At 42.0% G+C, this 12746-nt stretch overlaps 1 protein-coding gene across 7 annotated transcripts in view; it reads left to right on the top strand.

Annotated features, from left to right (window-relative positions):
* Nucleotides 1-12746, top strand: part of ZNF831 (zinc finger protein 831) — a 36608-nt gene that overhangs the window by 9246 nt on the left and 14616 nt on the right. The window lies entirely within an intron of this gene.

The following is a 12746-nucleotide window of genomic DNA, read 5'->3' on the forward strand; positions in this document are numbered from 1 at the left end:
GTTTGCTACAGTATCTATAGAACGTCTTGCCACTCCCATGACTGAAGCATGTTTTGTAAACTTCCATAAGCATGTATATTTTACTAGAACAAAATACAGTTTCTAGCACATTTTGATATTACAAGCTGTCTTGGGTGAATCATAGGCAAGGCTAATTAATTATTCAAAATGGTTTTAACATTTACAGATATATAAAGTCTGTAACCTAGATTCAAATGTGATAGGGACAATGAGCTTCCTTGGTTACTGGTAATTTACAAATAGCATGCTGGGCTGCCGGGCTTTGTTAGCAAAGGCGCTGGAGATAGCCAAACCCAACAATCTCATGGAAGTATGGTTTATTTAGTACCATAAATCAAGACCCACAGATTGGTCCTGAAAAGAGAATATTACAGCAATTGGTCCATTAATAAGGTTTGGGATGTTTTGTCAACAACTGCACTGAAACTTTTAGCTATAAGATACTGGAGGATAGATACCAGTTTCAACAGCGAACAAAAAATGGGAAATGTCAGAAGAAAATTGTTTGCAGTTGAAATAGATAGCAGGGGAAATATTTCTACTCCAGCTTAGAAATCTGCAACTTTATTTTTGAATACCTGCTCTGTAGATTGCTTACTGTGTTGTACCGTATTTACTTGAATTTAATGCTCACTTTTTTGGGCCAAATGACATTGCAAAAATTAAGGTGTGCATTAGATTCAATGGGGCATTAGACTAGAGTAAATACGGTACTAAAGACAAAACATACTTCTTGATGCCCTGTTTTTGCAGTGGTCTGGTTGTATCATGGTTCCACTATTGAGGTTGTGCCTTAGCACTCGTGCCCTGATCCCCTCCTTCACTTTCTAATTTGTAATAACTTGTTCACTGCTGAATCCAAATCAGACAAACTATGCTTGCTTAGCATTACCACAAACCATAATTTGTGCACCAGAATCCCAAGCCCATTGCAAACTCTACATTCCAACTGTGGCATGGAAACAAACTATGGATTTCAGTAATGGTAACCATAGTTATTGTAAGTGAAGGAGAAAATTGGAGGGAAGAAACTGGAATGGCTGATCTGTTTGACAATATTATACTTGTTCAGTTGCTCCTTCATATTTATTAAGAAGCAAGTCTACTGACCTGATGACGATGTATGTAGTTATTCTAGGCTGATTTTGTGGCATCTATAAACAACCTCACAGGACTTCCTGTTGTTCAGGAAATACTGTATGCTGCAGTACAAACTTGCTGGAACCCCAACATGCTGGAGAGATGTATTAATTTTTTATTTCAGATTTTTTAATTTTAATGTTTATTTATTTTCAACTTTTGACAAGAAAGATGATGATGACAACAGTATATGCAATGACCGTAGGTACAAAAAGCAGGACATGTGCTTAATATATCCCAAAACTTCAAAATTTGACTGTTGCCCCTCCTAAATACCTCAAGTATTATTTCATATATTTCTAGCACTTGGTTTTTGGGAAATGGCCTTTACATAGAAATATATGGGAAGCTGCCTTATACCCAGAGTCAGATATGGCCCATCTAACTTATGGTTACCAGACGTCCCTGTTTCTCGGGGACAGTCCCTGGATTTACAAAGCTGTCCCCAGACAAAATCTGTCCCCGGAATGTCTCCAGATTTCATTTAATGCCCCCAGATATATATTTTAAGTGTTATAGATTTATTAGTAGGGAATGAATTGGTGTGATTGGTTCAATGGCACAAGGGAATGAATTGTGTGATTGGTTTAATGGCACAAGACACATCATATGGGGACTTCTGGCGAGGCAAAATGGTGGGTGCCACAGCAGTGAGCAGCTCCTGAAGCCAGCCAGAGCCAACTGCGCTACCAGTCTGGCTACGGGCTGCTGAGACTGCTGCTGCCACCACCACTGCCGAGGGGGAACCAGGGACGCCTGGCTTGTCAACTGGGGGAACCGCTGATCCTCCCCCCCGCAACCCAAATCGAGCTAGGAGTGAGAGCGCCTGGGCGACTGCCCAGCGGCGCTCCTGGCCAGGAAAACCCGGAGCCGACACTAGGAGGAGGAGAGGAGAAGGAGAAGGAAGAGAGAGAAAGAGGAAGGAGAAAAAAGAGGGGAGCCCTGACCTTGCTGTGCCGCCACCGCTGAGGAGTGGTAGGAGAGCACCGGGAGGGCAAGGACATGTGGCCAAGCCCAGGACCGACCTGAACCTACTCCATGGCAGCTAGCACTCCGAGAGAGCAGGCCGGGGCCCAGAGGAAGGCTGCACGACAGAGGAGATCACAGAAGAGATTACTTTTTTTAAAAAAAATTTTCTTTCTCTTTTTTTTAAAAAAGTGTCCTCAGATTCCTTGAAAAAAATCTGGTAACAGTTGCTAAGTAGCAGTTGCTCTCCAGGGTTCCAGGCAAGAGTTTTTTCTAGCTTTACCAGAGGCTATGGGGGGGGGGTTGAACCAGAGACCTTTTTGCATGTTCTCTGCCACTGAGCTGTGGCTCTTTCCTTTAGTACGCGTGATTGAGTTTCAGAGCATGAAGTCTCCCGTTTCATTTTGAAATGTGATATAGTACTCATAAAGGAGAAAATGACTGCAGTACAATACAAAAGGTTCTTATTGTCCAGCTTGGTGGATCTCCATGCATTTTGAATGCTCATTTTTCTATGGCTGCATTTGAGTGTTAAAACCAAAATCATAAGCTTCAGATGCTTATAAAAGTTGTACTAATGAAGAGCACTGCCCATTTGTTTGCCTCCAAGTCTACAGGGCCCTCATCTATACTGCAAGAATTCTCAAAGGTTAGGGGAACATTTTAGGCACCTGGTGTGAATGCAATACAAAGTCAAACCATGGCATAGCATGAATGAGTTGGTTCCCAAAGTAAAGACAAATGACCCTAGGTTCAGCTGTAACCTGGACATTTGGTTGATCATGCTTAAGCTATGGTTTGTCTAAGCGTTAAATGTGAACCTGGCCATAGCTTGTATCAGTAAAACTTGGATATGCCTCTCACTAAAAGGTATGTTTAGGTTTTATATCTCTTAGTGACAGCTAGAGGTCTTGTTCGTGGTTTTGTGCAACCATAAATGCACAGGTCCCACATGAAATGAAAGTCAGTAGGTTCTTTGCATTGCATCGTTTGAGCAGTGAAAGACAGCAAACCTGGATTCAGACCTAACAGTAAACCATAGTTTATCATGAGGATGAATCTTCATAGGGTTTAGAATCGTGTGTTCCCATTTCCTCTTTGTTTACATTCACGAAGAGGAGCTAGCAGTTAGTTATGAAGCAGAAGTTTTCATTTTCCTGTAATGTCCAAACTTGGGGAACTATAGTTCGTTTTAGCTATGATCACCTAAAGGAAGGAAGGATCAGATGACTAAAAATTGGCAAGGATTCAGAGGGTTGCATTTTGCCTACTACAGTATATGTACACGAAGGGCTTTTCAGACCTTTTTTGCTGGAGTCTCTTCAGGTGAGGTGCAAAATCAAGGGACATAATAGTACTGTTTTGCTCTGCATTGATCAGACCGTACCTGGAGTACTTTGTCCAGTTCTGGGCACCACAATTTAAGGATACTGACAAGCTGGAATGTGCAGAGGTGGGGGACCCAAGATTTTAAAGGGTCTGGAAATCAAGCCTTATGAGAAACAGTTGAAGGAGCTGGCTATGTTTAGCCTGGAAAAGAGGAAACACAGAGGAGTATGATACACATCTTTACTTATCTAAAGAACTCACATGGATGATGGTGCGAACTTGTATTCATCAGGAAGAACTTTCTGACAGTAAGAGCTGTCCAACAGTGGAACTGAGTCCCTTGAAAGGTGGTGGACTCTCCTTCTATTCCATGGAGGTTTTAAAGAAGAGGTTGGATAGTCACCTGACGTGGATGCTTTAGTTGACATTCCTGCATTGCAGAGGGTTGGACTAGATGACCCATTGTGCCCTTGCAACTGTACAATTCTATGATTGTATAGGAAGCCACTCCCCTCTGAGTCCTGGGCTTTATAGACTCGTCTCCCCATGCAATTTCTGAAAGCAAAGGGGCACATGGGCTGCCAGATGTGAAATATATTGACATTATTTTCAACTCACCCACCCCACTATGTAACCTTTGTCTCTCTGTGGCCTTATCCACACTTCCGTTTGCCCCACCGCTTTCCCCCAGGAAAACCAGCGGTTTAGCTCTGAATTGGAGCAAATGGCAATTGGGTTTTCTGTGGATTGCCGTCGGTTCTGATTTATTGCTAAAGAGTGGGTTTTCCAAGGGAAAGTGGTGAGGAAAAGCAAAACCACTGGGACTCTTGCCTAGAAAGCACAGTACAAGTGGAAAACCCCTTGGAAACATGCTTTCTAGGCATGAGAGAAGCTGGTGTGGATGAGCCCTCTTATCCCTCGCTTTCTCTCTCTCCCTGCCTTCTGTTTTTCTTCATACCCCTCCTTTTCAAAAAGAAAATGAGACATTGTCCTGCACTTTAGGATCCCTGCACACCAATTTAGTATGAGATGGTTCTTCAGCAGAGGTGTGAGATCTTTTCCCAGTGTTTTTGTCTCCAACCCATGGCTGCCTTTTACAGTTACCACTGTGCAGTAGTGTACATATAACCTTTGTGCTGATCTACGTCAATATATAAAGCTCTGGTTGTCCAAATAGTTAGGTTGTTTCCTGCCTTCAGATATTCAGCTGTGAGATTTCTCAGTATGTGATTCACAGTGTGTGCATTTAAAGAGGTATTCAGATACTCAGCTGTGAGATTTCCCAATATGCCATTCACAGTGTGTATTTAAAGAAATGTGAAAAAAGCAGAATGATTGTGTGTGCATGCATGTGCAAAGCACTGAACATACTTTCTATACACGAGACTTTGCCAAAAGATGAGGAATCTCTCAGCTGACTCTAAGATGCCTGGACTAGCTTTTGAAAACAACCACCCAGTCACCTGAACATTTAATGTTTGTGTGGGTTGTATTTGCTAAGGCCCATTGGAACAGTCATTATTATTGTCTGTCAAACAGCTGAAGAGCACTTACTAAGAACATCAAAATAATTCTGCATGCAGCCAAGAATTGACTGTGGACATCCTAAGCTAGGAACTTCAACACAGGCATATCTCGTATGCTTATTCATGAAGGACGCTCTACTTATCTGGAATTGCTGGAGAAATAAACACTGGTGCTTTTTGTGCATTATCCAGAGTTTGCAGCACAAGACAGCTTCAAATATATTCACAAGTGCATAATCCTATTTTCTTGCATTTGAAAGCTTCTACTTTCCCTGTGCTGTGGAGTCCAAATAATTTGGTGTTGGTTGGGCTTTCAAAACCTGCTGTTTGCTTTCCAATCCAACACTGAATGCTTGTGCCCTTTATATTCTGCATTATTATGGTATGCTCTGGAGTGCAAATGCAAGATTTTTCCAGATAAATTCGTCTCAGTGTGGAGCAAAGCTGGAGATGTTGCTGATTAAATTTAGGACAGCAGAACAGAGCACACTATGGCTGAAAGATCAAATGAAAATGCTCTGTTTGTTGCTTAATGATGCCATTTGCTTGGCTGGTTAAATAAATAAACAAATGGTAGGCCTGGAACGGAGGCGGGAGAAGGAGAAACCACAAGGAAGAATAGATCAGTGAATGACACTCAGGTCTCAGCAGGGTGTCTTTTTCTCAGCTGTTTGTTCCCCGCCCTGTGCCAACCCTGAAATTAAAAGTGCATGTAAACGTGAATGTTTTCCAAACATTCCTTACAGAGAGATTCACTTGGACAAGAAAATAAAGTACCAAGAAAGGCAAAGGCATGATGGAACTAAAGAGGTGCAGTGCTAGGCCAAGCAGCTGGGTCATGGCAGTCCAACGTTTCATAGTGGGCTGCCCAGTGCCTTGTTACGCGGTGGGCCAAAATTCGATGCCCCAACCAGTCTTTATGCTGCCTTGCTAAGGCTGGATAAGTGAGGCACTGGGCTTTGGGAAGGAGGTGGAAGGCTCCGGCAGGGGCTTGTAGCCCTCCCAGTTCCTTCCCAAAGCTGGGAAGTACTAACTAGGCTTTGGGAAGGAGATGATGGGAGGACTTTAGGACCTGGTCAGAGCCCCCAGGCCTCCTCCTCAGAGCCTAGCACCTCACCTGAGTTTGGGAAGGCACTGTGAGTGCTTTGGTGGCAGTGGAGCATCAAATGATGCTGAGGGCCACCAAAATGGTCTTAAGGGCCACATGTTGGACTGCTCTGAGATTATTAGACCTCCCTGCAAAATGTGGAAGCTAATCACTTCCAATTCATCTTTCTGGGCAAAAACTACATATGATATTTGAGTTGTAGGACCGGTTTGGAAGTGTCTAACCAAGACTTATCTCCTGAGGCAATTAAAATATGGTTCTGTGCATATGCAGGGCAATTTGTTTTGAACTGGGCAAAAGCTTGCTGCAGAGCACTCTGATGTTTTAAATATGCTCCATTTTCAGTCTTTTTGGTGATGTGTGGAATAGGTTGTATATGAAGTTTCAGCTGACTGGCTTGGAAGTGCCATAAATATCAGAGTATGATTTCACCATCAGTTTGAGGAAGCTACATTCAGAAAGTTTCCTTTTAAAAACTTTTCCAAAATAAGTAGAGTAGATTGCATTATGTATGTGTAAAATTTATCTTTTCCCCCCAGTGGCCTGAAAATATCTTAAATTTGGGGACATACACTTACTGGCCCCTGTTTTGAAGGCTAAGTTTACAAATGCTCTTTTTAAAGACTTACTAGGGTACCAGACTCTGTGTGTGCCAAAGCTCAGTTTCCTAGTTACAGTAAGAACAGTTCCGTCATTTTCAAGTTCCTTGCTGCGAGTGGGTGAGATATATACAAATGGCTAATTTTGATTTTTTTCTAGTATTTGGGGTCCATTGGACTATTTGTTAAGGGTCTAGCTCATTGGGAAGAAACAATAATGCCTCCATGAAAATATTATTTGTGCTTTTATATCCATAAGGACACTTCAGCAGCTCCAACTTATACATGAAGCTCAAGGTTACCAGCTCCTGAAGTTCTAAGATAGGAGTTGGGGCCAGGTTCATACACACCTGCAGAAAGTAAAGACTCCGTGATAGAGCATTTGCTTGGCATGCAGAAGGTCCCAGGTTCGGTCCCTAGCATCTCTGGGTAGGGATGTTTGAAATGCTGGAGAACAGCTTCCAGTCAGTGTATGCAATACTGAACTAGACAGACCTTTGGTCTTCCCATAAGGCAGCTTTCTATGTTCCTACTGCAGCTGAAAAACCCTGGTAGTTCTTGAAAAAAGAAAAGTCTACCAAGCAAGTTTTGCAAGCACACCGGGCTCCAAAACCTCCCGTGCTGTTGGTGTGGTAACATCACATCCCTGAGGCATTTTATTCACAAGTTTAAGGCTCCACACACTAACACACTAACCATGATAAGTTCCTTGCAGAACTGAAGCGGGACCAAGCAACAAATAAAAGCGTGTTCCTGGCAGTCCCAAGTTAGCCTAAGAGCATCCTGGCTGGACTGTTCAGGAAATGCCTTCCAATTAACACCAAGCTCCTGAGAACCTTTTTGGTTGTATTAAGTCCTTATTAGTAATTTTCCTAGTGGTAAATAATTTCTGGTCTATAGGTTTTGCAACATCTTGGCTTTGTGAAAAACTAATGTTTGGAAACCAAATGTGTGCATTTAGAACAAACCTTTTTTGTGAAGTTTTCTAGGTTGCATTTTTTGTCCCATTGAATAAAAATATTCTGAACAGACCATATATGGTGTATTTGGTTCATTTTTCCAAACAATTAGAAAACCATCCCTTATTCAGTAAATTCTGGGCTTATGGGAAATGTTTAAATGAACGCTTTGCAATTGATTTTAAGGGGTGCATTGCCGATAACTTTAAGCTCTACAGAATTAATGATGTACCGTATTTTTTGCTCTATAAGACTCACTTTTTCCCTCCTAAAAGTAAGGGGAAATGTGTGTGCGTCTTATGGAGCGAATGCAGGCCTCACAGCTATCACAGAAGCCAGAACAGCAAGAGGGATTGCTGCTTCCACTGTGCAGCGATCCCTCTTGCTGTTCTGGCTTCTGAGATTCAGAATATTTTTTTTCTTGTTTTCCTCCTCCAAAACTAGGTGCGCCTTGTGGTCTGGTGCGTCTTATAGAGCGAAAAATATGGTATATGAATGATGTATGTTGGCCATAAGCCCAGCATCCTTCTGTCAAAGAGAAACAAATTCAGCTTCTTGCTGTATGTTCCCATGTAGGTACAGTCTGTGCCTGTGTAAGCTTAAAATGTAATTGGGGCACACTTTGGCTGGGATTCAAAATGCTGATAAAGCATCTTTCTTTAACTGAAGAAACCTTGAAGAAAAAGCATAGGCAACCCACTTTTTCAAATTTTTTTACAGCAATCATGAGGGAAGGAAACTTATTTTAAAATAACATTTGGCCTTTTTCAGCATGCAGATTCTCCACTTGTGCTGCAGAGAAGGGGGAAATTCCAGAGATAATATATCTTACAAAATTCCTTTTACTGCCTTTATCTCATAATTCAGGGCCTTTAGCTAAGAGTCATGTTATGCTAAATGGTAAATTACACTTACAGTAGGGCACAAGTGTATTAGGGGGAATCAGTAACTGGACAGAGACCAGTGCCTAGAATAAAAGAATGTACAACTTAATACGAAAGACAACGATAGTTTAAACTATAGGTTGTTGCAGGATAAAAAGGATGATCCAAGCTGGACTGGCAACTTTGGGATCAAATCTACGAGATGGTAGAGACTTCCTGGGTGGCGCCATCGGCAATGACGGACTCCCTCTGAATCGGAGGGACTAGCTCCGCGCGAAACGGGTCCTTTCCGCTATGGCGAAGCGGGGACCCCTTAAAAATCACAGGCGGATGAAGCCTGTGACCATGGGACTCGGCGGGCACCCTTAGCGCCCCCCCAACCCGCAAAGGAACCCACTAACGGGCTCCGAAGCGAAGAGGGGGAAGTGGCGCGGTGCTGAGAGTCAACCGCTCTTTCCGTGGAGCGAAGCCGCATAGCCGTTGCCGGAGAGCGCTGCCTTCTTCTTGGGACAATTTGGATTTTAAAAATAACCACCGTGAGTACCTAAACTTGGAAAATTGGACTATAATTTAAGGAACTGGGAAAAGAAAGGAATTGGACTCAAAAATTTATTACAATTTGGTACTGAAACGGAAAGGTCTAAACAGGAAGTCAGCCTTCCGTTTCCTTGTAGACTGAACAAAGCAAAGACAAAGTAAACTAGAGCCTTGAAAATCACTATTAAAGGAGTGGATTTCATCATCTAAAATAGTACCCCCCCTTCGGCAGCAGGAGGAGAAGGGGGAGCTTATTTTTTGGACTGTTTTAACCTGCAGAAGTAAGTTTAAAACAAAGTAATTTTCCACCGTCCTGACCCAGGGAGCGGGGTGTCAGGACTGACGTTTGAAGCTCATTGACCAGGACAGAAGCTGTTTGACAGATAGTTAAAAGAAGAGGAACATTGTGATTCCACTGCTTCCTTTTGCAGTTTAAAAATAACAACGATTGACAAAGTATCTAAAAGGAAAAGAAACTTTGGGGTTGGATTTGCAACAGAAGTTTTCCCCCTAGGGGGAGATGGTGAAACTGTAACTAACTTTAGGGAATTTCCAGCTGCTATAGTTCAACCCGTGGGAATTGACTGGTGACCTTGGAGGACAATGCATTCAGAAATGTTATGTGCTTTTTACAAAACAAATGCTCTATTGGAAGAATTACATGAGGGAATGAATTTGATGACTGACTTGGTTGGGAATCTTAAGCAGACAGTGGGAAATTTTGGACAGGCAGTAGAAAAAAGTATGGAGCTTACCCAGGAACCAAACCAGGAGTGTGCCTTGACAGAACAGATGAAAGAAGAGGATTCTGCTGAACTTTGGGAGTCAGAAATGGAGCCAGAGATGGAGGTTGCGGCCCTGCAGGAATATGAGTCTTTGGATTTGGCAACTGATTCTCGAAAAAATCAGACTCGGAAAGATGAAGTTTGGACTGGACTGGAAATGGGGGGGGGGTTGGATTGACCCCCCTGAGCAGGGATATATGGACTTTCCGAGTCTGGCAATGGGCCGTGAGAGGTTTGGAGATATGGGGGTTCCAAAGTTTGGAGGGATTTTGAAATATGCTTTTAAGTACTACATGGAGCTCAGTCTGGACTGTGGAAAAGGGACTGATTGGTTGAAAAGGGGCAAAAGCACGATTAAATTGGAGATCACACGAGTGAAAAGAAAATATGAAGAAAAATCGTGGAAGGGACATGGAAGAGATTTAAGAGCCTTGGATATAAGATTACCAGGTTAATGTGCCAGTTTAATGGGATAAATGGACTGACAAACCCGGGACCAGGAGGAGGGGACGCTGGATGATGATTTTTTTCTTTTTCATTTTGTTACTAGGACTGTTTTACATAAATGATGAATATTAGAAGGATGTTTGAAATGAAATTGCTTGGCTTTGGTATAAAAGTTTAAGGGATTAGGAAAGAATATAACGGTTAAGAGAAGTTACTAAAAATAAGATATAGGTTAAGGTTTTTTATAAGATAATGAGGAAAATAGAGTAAGGTAATGTAATGAAAGATTAGAATAAATAAAGTGGGGAAGGATTTGCTGAATTAACAAACTGAAGTGGTACAGGAAAGGGAGGGGTGAGGAAGTCCAGGAAATAAGCAAATGAAAGTTAAGTAAAGGAAGATGGAATTGTTTTTAACTATTTTTAATTTGTATTTTTCTCTTTTTTCTTTTTTTCTTTTTTTTTGCATTTTGTAATATTTTGAAATTTCAATATCTATGAAAAAAAACCAAACAAATCTACGAGATGGTAGAGACTGGAGGGATCGGTTTAACAAAATGTTAAACCACCGAGCATTGCTGGGTGGTTTACAGTATAAAAACACAGAAAAACATAACAAAGTAAAAAACAAAATACATTCTTGGGTTAAACACATTTTTTGGGAATTAAGTTTTGTTAAGTAAAATAAATGAACAAATGGATATATTGTAGTGTTTTTTTACAGTATATTTTTTTACATTTTTTACATTTTATACATAGAGAATTGGATGAATTGGAGAATTGTCAGCCTAGTAGCCCATCTAAAACTTACAAGATATCAGAAAAACGTACAAGGATTTCTGTGCTAAGTGTTTTCACAGTTGGGGTTTTTTATAATGTAATATAAACATTCAGAAATATCATTCTCCATTTGCAGCTGGAAGCAGTACAGTCCACTCTTCCCCCTCATTCTGCTGCATGTGTAGACCATACTACAGATTCCACATGTAAAGGAGCACACTGTGTCTATCCTGTAGAAGAATCTTCAGAACATGAAGAACAACAAAAAGAGACAAAAATGTGAAAAACACCGGATGCCACAAAGCAAGATAACATCAGCTTGTTTTGGAAAACATTGAACTGCTGGCATCAAGTAGGATGGCTGCTTCACGCCATCTGTGTAATATTATATTCTATATTATACTATTACCCTTTGACCTTTAATTAATGTCAGTCCTTCAGGCTGGGAGTCACATTAAAATGCATTTTTCCAGTACATGTGTCATGTGCATGCAGCGGTAGTGGCTTGCTTGAAGCCATTGTGTGAGTACATTTATTTATTTATTTACATTTCTCTGCCGATACACTCCCAAGTGGTTTGCAAGCCAAAATAATGTTTAGTTTAAAATCTAATAATTGGAGGGGGGGGCACGGTAAGCAAATGCAGATGGCAACTCATGCGTAAGACCTCAGATAATATAATCGGGGCAGGAGATAGTTCTGAGTGAAGAAAAGCCAAATGGCAGGTAATATTAGCTAGACTGTTGGAGGGAGTCTTGATAGAGGGGGCTGTTGATAGAAACAGTTCTGTGAAAACTTTCAGTGCACTAGCCATGCTTAGGGCCAAAAACTACATGTGCACTTGCAGAAGTGACATGGTGTTACATGTATATGTGTTAAATTGCACATAGCAGCTGGCAGGTGCTCTAAGAATTGGGGATACAACCTATGGGGAGGGAGGTGTTAACCAATTATTCCTCTGATACTGTTGAAAAGCCCTTCCCAAGCTGGTCTTTGGCACAGGTAAGGTATAGGTAAAGAGACCCCTGACCGTTAGGTCCAGTCGTGGCCAATTCTGGGGCTGCGGCGCTCATCTCGCTTTATTGGCCAAGGGAGCTGGCATACAGCTTCCGGGTCACGTGGCCAGCATGACTAAGCTGCTTCTGGAGAACCAAAGCAGCGCATGGAAACGCCGTTTACCTTCCCGCTGGAGCAGTACCTATTTATCTACTTGCACTTTGACGTGCTTTCGAACTGCTAGGTTGGCAGGAGCAGGGACCGAGCAATGGGAGCTCACCCCATCGCGGGGATTCGAACCGCTGACCTTCTGATTGGCAAGTCCTAGGCTCTGTGGTATAACCCACAGCGCCACCCGCATCCCTCCCCTTTGGCACAGGAGGAAACTCCTATTGGTGACTCCAATAGAAGCTGAGTATCAGAAGCTTCTCACCTCTGTATTCCGTACTTGACAAAGGTTTTCCTTTTCCACTGCTCTTAAAGACACAGGCGCCCTGCCCTTTAACCTGACATTTGTGTTGCAAATTAATTTTAAGGTCAAACTCTAGAATATATCTTGTCTACTTAAAATAGTTAAAACTGATGTGTTACCCATTTGTAAGGACACACAGCCATCAGTATTTAATATGAGTTTTATGGGGCGGCTAGTGTTCTGCCACTTCCATTTCAA

This window comes from Podarcis raffonei, chromosome 6 (genome assembly GCF_027172205.1).
Source record: "Podarcis raffonei isolate rPodRaf1 chromosome 6, rPodRaf1.pri, whole genome shotgun sequence".
NCBI classification, from domain to species: domain Eukaryota; kingdom Metazoa; phylum Chordata; class Lepidosauria; order Squamata; family Lacertidae; genus Podarcis; species Podarcis raffonei.